Raw genomic sequence first — 9,599 nt, 5'->3', positions numbered from 1 at the left:
GGATGTGCAGAGGAGCCCTTTCCTTTCATCCTTCTTCTAGCCTTGCTGTCTAAAGGATGATGTTTCTAAGGCCATGTCTACACTATAAATTTATGTCAACGTAAGTTACATTGGCACACAGCCGCCACAGCAACTCATGTCTGCAACTCATGTCTGAAGCAGAATTCTAACACCCAGATGAGATTCCATGAAGTCTACCATGACTTAGTTATGGCTACTGGTTTTACGTGCCAGGCACTCTGATGGCCTGAAGATGGTGGAAGCATAATTAGATAGATAGATAGATGAGACCTTGCAGGAAATTTGTTTAACTGAAAAGCTATATTTTCTTTAAATAGAGTTAAATCAGAACCAGGGCCAGCTCCAGCTTTTTTGCCACCCCAAGTAGCGAAGAGGGAGAAAAAAAAGAAAAGAAAAGATAAAGCTGCAATTGGTGGCACTTTGGCGGCAGCTCAACTGCGGCATTTCATTCTTCAGTGGCAATTCAGTACAGGTCCTTCATTCAGAGAGGGACTGAGCGACTTGCCGCTGAATTCCCGCTGAAGACCCATTGGTTGCCCCAAGATTCCCTTGACTGCCCCAAGCACCTACTTCCTTTGCTGGTGCCTGGAGACGGCCCTGATTGGAAAATTATTGACCAGGGTAGGAAGCACTAATGTTGTCCAATGATACCATAATTTCAAATGCTGTGATTCTGTTACATCCATTATTATTTCTGTTTCAAAGACATAACTGCAGGATGGCAGAACTGAATAAACAGCATTGATGACAGCGCAGGGAATATGGGCTGTACCTAATAGACATGCTAGAACCTTGAAACTCAGTCGTAGCCTACCTATCTGGACCCTGTCCAAGGACATGGAGAGCACATTTACAGCACAGCTGGGAGTGAGTTTCCCAACGCAGCTAGGCAGACTTCACCAGCTCTGTGTTAAACATGGTGGAGTAGACGGGTGCAGCGCAGGCAGCAGCTCAGTTTCACCACTTCACTGGAAACCCGGCTGGACTCTGTGGCTTTGTAGTCAGCTGATGCCCATTCTATCTCTGGCATTTAGGATGCTCAGCGAGTCTGTCCTATTTCCCTAGAATGTGGGCACTGGGCTGTCTTTAATCTACGAGGGACAAAAACATAGTATGTGATTCGAAAGAGAAATTGATAGATTGATCGATAGAGAATTCCAATGATAGTGACTCATTTCCTCTTCATGACTGTCCATAAGTTTTCATTATTAAACATTATTTACCAAAGGATTTCTATGAATACCTTACTTCACAGATCATTTACAAACAGCTCATCATAAGTGCCTGATGTTTGAGCCATTTTCACTGGATACTTTTTAACATACCCTGTTTCTCTTCCCTGAGTGGGTAAATTGAACTATCACACCAGGGTTCCTTAAAAGTGAATGCCCCAGTCCTCAGCTGGTTTAAGTTGCCATTGCTCCACTGACATCAGTTGAGCTTGAGAATTTACACCGACTGAGAATCTGCTGTCAGTGCTCATGATTATTAATCCATAGATTACTTCCTTTGCATATTTTGCACTAAGGCCCTGATCCAGCAAACCCCTTTAGAAAGTGGTTATCTTTAAACAAATGTGCAATTCCGCTGATGATTTACTGTTAAAAACTTATCCTTTTTTATTGGATAAGGGTTAGGGTTAGGTCTAAACTGGTGTCAGACCTGTCACCACCTGAATATTTCTCCTTCCCCTGTTAATCCATCTCCTACAATTGATGCATTTCAATTACTCACTCCTTCTGGGGACTGGTTTATTAACACAGAATAAGAATTGTCTCAAAGCTAGAATCTCCCGGTTGCCTTGGCCCAGACTCACCACGCCATTACATCCCTCCTGGGCTCCTAACTCTCTCTGATGGGTTCTGTTCCTGCTCTGCAGTGCAGGTCACTCCAGCAATGCCTCCCCTCTGGCTGCTCTGGAGAGCCTCTTCTATTATTTATCTCTGGATCAGGGATCATAGCTGGGGGTCCCTGGCTTGAATGGGAGCTCAGCTTTCTGCTCTGCAGCCTGGAAGCCCCAAGAACCATGGTTCAGAACAGGGCTCTGAGGAATTCCAGATTCCATGCCATGGAGTTGGGAGCCTAGAATCCCAGTGTCCATGGCTCTGGGGTAACCTTGCCATGCAGACTGGGCCAGAACCTAAAGGTTTCCAGATTCCCAAGCCAACTGGCTCCTTGGAATCAACACTGAGACAGGAAGCCTGGGGACCCAGGGGTCCCAAGAGAATGGAAGCCCTGGGGTATCCAGTCTGGCAAGCCAAGACTCCTGACTGCTTCTGATCTGCACAGACCAGATATAAAGTCACAGAGGGAAACGACACAACCTAGCAGTAACTGTGCAATGCTTCTAGCCCATCTTTACTCAGAGATGGGAGTGCTGCTGGGATTGGTGCCATATTTATAAAAGCAGCAAAGTATCCTGTGGCACCTTATAGAATAACAGACGTAGCTGCTTTTACAGATCCAGACTAATACGGCTACCCCTCTGATACTTGATATTAATTAATTTGTAACCAAGTGGCAGGTCACCTATAAACAGAGTTTGGGGAGGAATTGTTACAGACAAGCTAGCACTTAGGATGCTCAGCGAGCCTGTCATATTCCCCTAGAAAGAGGGAATTGGGCTGTCTTGGGGTTCTAGTACTTCAGTTTCGTGCTGAAGTTTTTCCTGTGTTGTCTGACAGAGTTGAGGACCCATCTTTGCTTGATCTGTGGGGGATTTTTGCAATTTGTTCCAGTCTTTAATGCATTTGTTCAAGTGACATCTTAGGCCAGATCCCCAGATGGTGCAAAGTGATGCAGCCCCATGGATTTTATGGGAGTTATGCTAATTGACGCTAGTGCGATAACACACCTGAGTAGTGGTCTGATCGTAGGCAGTACTTGTAGACACATTGGTCCCAGAATATTAAATAGACAAGGTTGGTGAGGTAGTATGTGAGGCTCGAAAGCTTTTCTCTCTCACCCACGGAAGCTGATCCAATAGCAGCTATTGCCTCATTGACCTTCTCTCTCCAGTGCTCTGATAGTCAGCAGTGAGGAGCACTCCCTGCCCCTAGTCAACGGAAGATGGGAGGAGTGCTGTGCACATTTAATAGAGTATTGTGGGACATTACTCAGAAGGGAATCAAGGCCATTCTCTCTGACACTTGAATCCTGACTATGGACCTTCTCCTTCTCTCCACAGCCATCGCACAACGTGCTGAGGAAGAAAATGTCCAACCAAACCACCATTACAGAATTCATTCTCCTGGGATTCTCTGATATTCGGGAGCTGCAGATTTTGCACTCTGTGATGTTTCTGGTGCTTTACCTGGCAGGCCTTATTGGGAACCTTCTCATAATCACAGCTATATTCCTCAACCACCATCTTCACACCCCCTTGTACTTCTTCCTGATGAATCTGTCTATTCTGCACCTTCGATTCATCTCTGTTACCATCCCCAAATCCATGGCCAATTCGCTCATGAACACTAGAGTGATTTCTTATTCTGGATGTGTCGCCCAAGTCTTTCTTCTCCTGTTCCTTGGTTTGGCTGATGTTGGCATCCTGACTGTCATGGTATATGACCGATATGTCACCATCTGCCAACCACTGCACTACGAGAGAGTGATGAACAGGAGAGCTTGTGTCCAAATGGCAGCCAGTGCCTGGATCAGTGGTATTCTTTGCTCTGCCCTGCACACCGGGAACACATTTGCATTATCCTTCTGTGGAGGTAACAGAGTGGATCAGTTCTTCTGTGACATCCCTCAGCTACTCAAGATGTCCTGTTTTGACTCAGACCTCAGTGAAAGTGGGGTTATTGCCTTTAGTGCATGCTTAGTCTTAAACTGCTTTTTTTAATAATTGTGTCATATGTTCAGATCTTCAAAACTGTGCTGAGAATCCCCTCTGAGAAGGGCCGGCATAAAACCTTTTCCACCTGCCTCCTCACATCACTGTTGTTTCTTTGTTTGTTTTCACTGGCATCATTGCCTACCTGAAACCCAACTCCAGGTCCATATCACGTCTGGATCTCATGATGGTGGTTTTCTATTCCATGGCATCTCCAATGCTGAATCTGATTATCTACAGCATGAGGAACAAAGAGATCAAAGCTGCCCTGAGGAAACTGATTGGGCAGAGGTTATTTATGACCAAATAAATGTCCATCTTTCTCTTTTGCTTTTAATTTCCTACTATGTTTCCTTATAAATATAATCAAATAATGACATAATTGTCTCCACGAGAACATGGTTTGCCATCTCTTTATGCAAAAAGGGGAATTTTCACTGGCAAAAATTAAAACACCACTTAAGTCAACGGACCTAATGTAAATGCATGCCAACGTAAATAATATCATTATCTATCTGTTTGCCTGTATATCTATCTATCACAGGATTGTGTACTGCCACCCATCACCATGCTATGTTAGCACCTTCTACATAAAATCATTAGCCATATCAAAGTCCTTAGTGGGGATTCCAGGGAGTGTCTGTCTCTTCTTTTTTGGAGTAAAAATTGGATTGCAGTATTAGTGCAGTAGCTGTTAGTTTTTTGCCTCTGTCTCTGTCTCTGTGGGGTTAATTTTTTGTTTTTTGTTTTTTGTTTTTTTTGGACAGTTGATTTCTTTCTTTGTTTGAAGTTTTTTTAAAGTGGGAATGACTGGGCAGATGGTAAGTGTTCACTTAGACAGCATTGCCGATGTTTGGTTACCTATCGGGAGTGCCCAAATGTCATCTGTTTGATGGGGTTTTCTGAGCAAGCTGAAAGTTTTCTTTCCACAATGATAAAGGTGTGCACAAGAAGTGTCTGCATGGTTGAGTTTTTGTTGAAATAATTATATGAATAGGGCTGGGATATCATCGTACTTTTAATGATGTGTTAGGGAACCAAGAGCTTTAGGTAAACATCTTTTCATTATTGTAACCTTAAATAAATCAAACCATGGTGTGTCATGTGTGCTATGGTGGGAAAGAGTTGTTTGTTTGTTTGTTTGTTTGTTTGTTTGTTTGTTTGTTTGTTTGTTTGTTTGTCTAAGAGGAAGCTGTGGAGTATTTCTTAAAGACAATCAGACAGGATAATGAGTCCAGTTTTGATCCCTGTTAAATCACTGGGATTAAATCACTCACTTCAAATGTATCAGGATTTGGCCAATAGCCAATACACACAACGATCCAGGAATGGGTAATGGTGGCCAGGAGAATATGAGTGCAACAGAGACGCATGGGTAAATTCCCCATCTCAGGTTTCAGAGGGGTATCTGTGTTAGTCTGTATCAGCAAAAAGAACGAGGAGTTCTTGTGGCACGTTAGAGACTAACAAATTTATTTGGGCATAAGCTTTTGTGGGCTAAAATCCACTTCATCAGATGCATGGAGTGAAAAATACAGTAGATAGGTATAAATATACAGCCTACCATATTTTTCACTCCATGCATCTGATGAAGTGGGTTATAGATCACGAAAGCTAATGCCCAAATAAATGTGTTAGTCTCAAAGGTGCCACAAGGACTCCTCGATGTTTTCCACATCTCAGCTAATCCTTTGCTGAGTAATGCAGAGTAGCTCCATCAACATAACTGGTTTGATACTGGCTCAGAGACACAAGCCTAAATTCAATAGTGACATAAACACTGGTGTATGCAGTGCTTTTGCAGCCATGTTGGTCACCAAATATTAGAGAGACGCGGTAGCTGAGGTAATATTGTTTATTTGACAAAGTTCTGCAGGGGAGAGAGATGAGATTTCAAACATATACAGAGTTCTTCTTCAGATCTGGAGATAAGCTGTGCGTAAGGTCCACCTTCTCTCCCTAATAAATACTGGTATGAGTAATTTACCTTGTGTCATATTTGTATAACATTGGTTTAAGTGGAAAAGTACCATCACATGCACTGACCTGTGTCATGGAGAGTGGGGGAGTCAGGGCCCTGCACCCCCAATTCCTGCAATTCACTGTGACTCTCAGCCAGCCAGTAAAATGGAAGGTTTATTGCATGACAGGAACACAGTCCCAAACAGAGCTTGTAGGTACAACCAGGACCCCTCAGTCAAGTCATTCTGGGGGGCAGGGAGCTTAGACTCCAGTTCTGGGGATCCCTCCATTTCCCCAGCCAGCTGTAAACTGAAACCCCTTCCAGCCGTCTCACTCCAGCTCCCTCTGGTTCCTCCTGCAACCTTTTTCTAGTTTCTCGGGCAGAAGGGGTCACCTGGCCCCAATCCCCTTCCTGGGCCCTCATGTTACATGCTCAGGTGTCTTCCCTCAAGGAAAGTCTCACATTCCCAATGCAGACAATCCCCAGCTCAATACTCTCCACTCCCTGCTGTGTCACAATTTGGTATTTCATTCATCATCCATTGTAAAACTAGCCACATCCAAGCTAAGAAAGGATCTCACAATCCAGGCCTATTATTAGTATTAGAATACCCATCTTTGTGCATAGATATATACAATTCATATATGAGGGACAAAAGCATAGTATGTGATTCGAGAGAGAGATCGCTCAATAGATAGATAAATAATGCCAATTATTGTGACTCATTTCCTCTTCGTGTCTGTCTATAAGTATTCACTATTAAACATTATTTACCAAAGAATATCTATGATTATCTTACTCCGCAGATCATTTATAAGCAGCTCATCATAAGTAACTGGTGTTTGAGTCTTTCTCACTGGCAACCTTTTTAACATGCACTGTTTCTCTTCCTTGAGTGGATACATTGAATTATCACACCAGGGTTCATTAAATATGAAGGTGTTAATCCTCAACTGGTTTAAATGTTCATTGCTCCACTGAAATCAATTGAATTTGAGGACTTATACCAGCTGAGAATCTGCTCTCAACGCTCATGATTATTAATCCATAGCTCACTTCCTTTGAATGTTTTGCACTAAGGCCCTGAGCCAGCAAACTCCTTTAGAAAGTGCTTAATTTTAAACACATGAGTAATTCCACTGACGATTTATATTTTAAACTCATCCTTTATTGGATTAAGGCTAAGACTAGGTCTAAATTGGTATCAGAACTGCCATGACCTGAATATTTTTGCTTCCCTGGCTAATCTATCTCCTACAATTGATGCATTTAAATTACTCACCCCTTCTGGGGACTGGTTTATTAACACAGAATAAGAGTTGTCTCAAAGCTAGAATCTCCGGGTTGCCTTCGCCCAGACTCACCAGGCCATTATGCCTTTCCTGGGCTCCTAACTCCCTCTGATGGGTTCTATTCCTGTTGTGCAGTGCAGGTCACTCAAGCCAGGCCTCCCCTCTGGCTGCTCTGGAGAGCTTCTTCAAAAGTTCTCTCTGGCCCTGGGTCTCTTCTCTGCATCTCCTGCTAGAGGCTCCCTACTCCCTGACTTTCTTTTACTTTTTATCCCTGGATCAGAGATCACAGTTGGGGGTGCCTGGCTAGAATGGGAGCTTGACTCTCAGCTCTTCATTCTGGAAACCCCAAGAACCTTGGCTCAAGAGTGGGATCTGAGGGCTTCCAGATTCCATGCCATGGAGCTGAGAGCCTGGAATCCCAGAGTTCGTGGCTCTGGGGTAACCTTGCCATGCAGACTGTCCTGGGCCAGGAACCTGAGGGCTTCCAGACTCCCTAGTCTGGAACAGTTCCATGGTTGGCCTGTCCCTGAACAGCCGTCCCTAAGCCCCATGAAGCCGCTGAGTGAAACTGACAATCTTGTCAGTCACAGCTGCTGATAGGCTAATAGCAGTTTTGAAACTGACAAGATTGTCAGTTTCACTCAGCAGATGCCTTAGTCCTGGGAAGCAAATTTTGTTTCTGAGACAGTGTGTTGATATTTTTAAAAAAATATAAAATAAAAAAGAATAATTTTTTTTGTTCAGAGTTTCTGGTTAGAGTGAAATTTTCAAATAGCAGTATTTCCCATGAATCAGAAATCCTGCCTTTTGCCCAGCTCTACTTACAAACTTTGTTTGTTGCTATATATTTCAGTAAAAACTCATGTTCATTCACCACCTATCAGAGCAACTTTCTGGCCACACACTGTTAGCATTTCCAGAAGTTGCAACCATTAGAAACATGAAAGTGCAGTGCCTGTCCTCTCCTCTCCTCTCTTCATTTAGACACCAGGAGAACCATAATCTGCTGAGACAACTGAGCAAACCAATGCTGGTTCATTGACAATGAATGCTATTTGAACCCACAGGCCAAGTCTGTTAAACTTCAGGATGTGACCTGTGGCTTGAGCCATTCTCCAAAGCTTTCCCTGAAGACATGAATACAGGACATGATACGACTGGGAAGAATTATGTGGAGGTTTTGCTGGCTGAGAAGGCAGAATGTTATGGTTGGTGATTGGGGCATGTTCTCATCATTGAAAAGGGAAGAAGGCTAGTGTTGGTTGGGGGAATTGTATAGAGGGAAGATAGATGGGGGAGGGAAAATATGTGATTTTTGGAAGGTGGAGAAGTGTAGGAGTAGTGAAGGGCAGAGAAAAGTATGGCTGGTTGAAGAAGGAGAATGTGCTAGCTCGTTGGTGGAGAAAAAATTGCCATTTGCTTAATGGGGGAAATTACAGTTAGTTAATGGGAAAATTATTTGCTGAAGGAAGGAGAATGTTATGCTGGATAAATTGCTGAGTATTTGGTGGACCAAGTCAATGTATTTTATGTGTTCTTACCATACTGGGCATAGACCTACAGTTTGGGCTCTCTTATCAGTCAAAATAGATAAGTAATACAAATATTGTGGTTACATGAACCTATGGCTCACGCCACAAGGCTATATCTATGTAAGAGATTATCCAGTTGGATGGGTCCCATTCCTGCAGCCATTGCTCAGACTGCACTGCCACTGACTGCTGCCAGAATATTGAGTAAGGGCTGCAGGATCTGGCCCTGGCATCCCAAATTCAGCCCCAAACAAGCACACCTTCTCCACTGTAGAGCAACAGCAGGGGCTGAAAAATGTTTCCAGATCCCTGAAGTCTGCAGAGAAAGCGCTCTGGTTCCTCAGTGCAGGACAGTGTGTTCCAGGTCGCATGGTCTTTGTCAGAAGACAGAACTAAAGCCTTGCTAGGCAGAAATCTGTGCACTAAACATAAGAATATAAGAACATAAGAACGGCCATACTTTGTCAGACCAAAGGTCCATCTAGCCCAGTATCCTGTCTTCCAACAGTGACCAATGCCAAGTGCCTCAGAGGGAATGAACAGAACAGGTAGACATCAGATGATCCATCCTGTCGCCCATTCCCATCTTCTGGCAAAAAGAGGCTAGGGAGACCATCCCTGCCAATTCTGGCTAATAATCATTGATGGACCTATCCTCCACAAATGTATCTAGCTCTTTTTTAACTTTGTTATAATCTTGGCCTTTGCAACATCCTCTGGCAAGGAGTTCCACAGGATCACTGTGCATTGTGTGAAAAATAGTTCCTTTGTTTGTTTTAAATCTGATGCCTATTAATTACATTTAGTGACCCCTACTTCTCGTTTGATGGGAAGGAGTAAATAACACTTCCTTATTTATTTCCTCACACCAGTCATGATTTTATAAAACTCTGTCATATCCCCTCTGAGTCACTTGAAAGGGGTTTGCTGAGCAATGCCCCCCAGCCTTAGTG

At 43.5% G+C, this 9,599-nt stretch overlaps 1 pseudogene; it reads left to right on the top strand.

Annotated features, from left to right (window-relative positions):
* Positions 1–3,235: 3,235 nt before the first annotated feature.
* LOC127040880 (olfactory receptor 14A16-like) lies at positions 3,236–4,169 on the top strand (annotated as a pseudogene).
* Positions 4,170–9,599: the final 5,430 nt, after the last annotated feature.

Source organism: Gopherus flavomarginatus, assembly GCF_025201925.1.
Source record: "Gopherus flavomarginatus isolate rGopFla2 chromosome 11 unlocalized genomic scaffold, rGopFla2.mat.asm SUPER_11_unloc_1, whole genome shotgun sequence".
Taxonomy (NCBI): domain Eukaryota; kingdom Metazoa; phylum Chordata; order Testudines; family Testudinidae; genus Gopherus; species Gopherus flavomarginatus.
The sequence above is the reverse complement of the archived record's forward strand: the minus strand, read 5'-3'. Positions and strand labels throughout refer to the sequence as shown.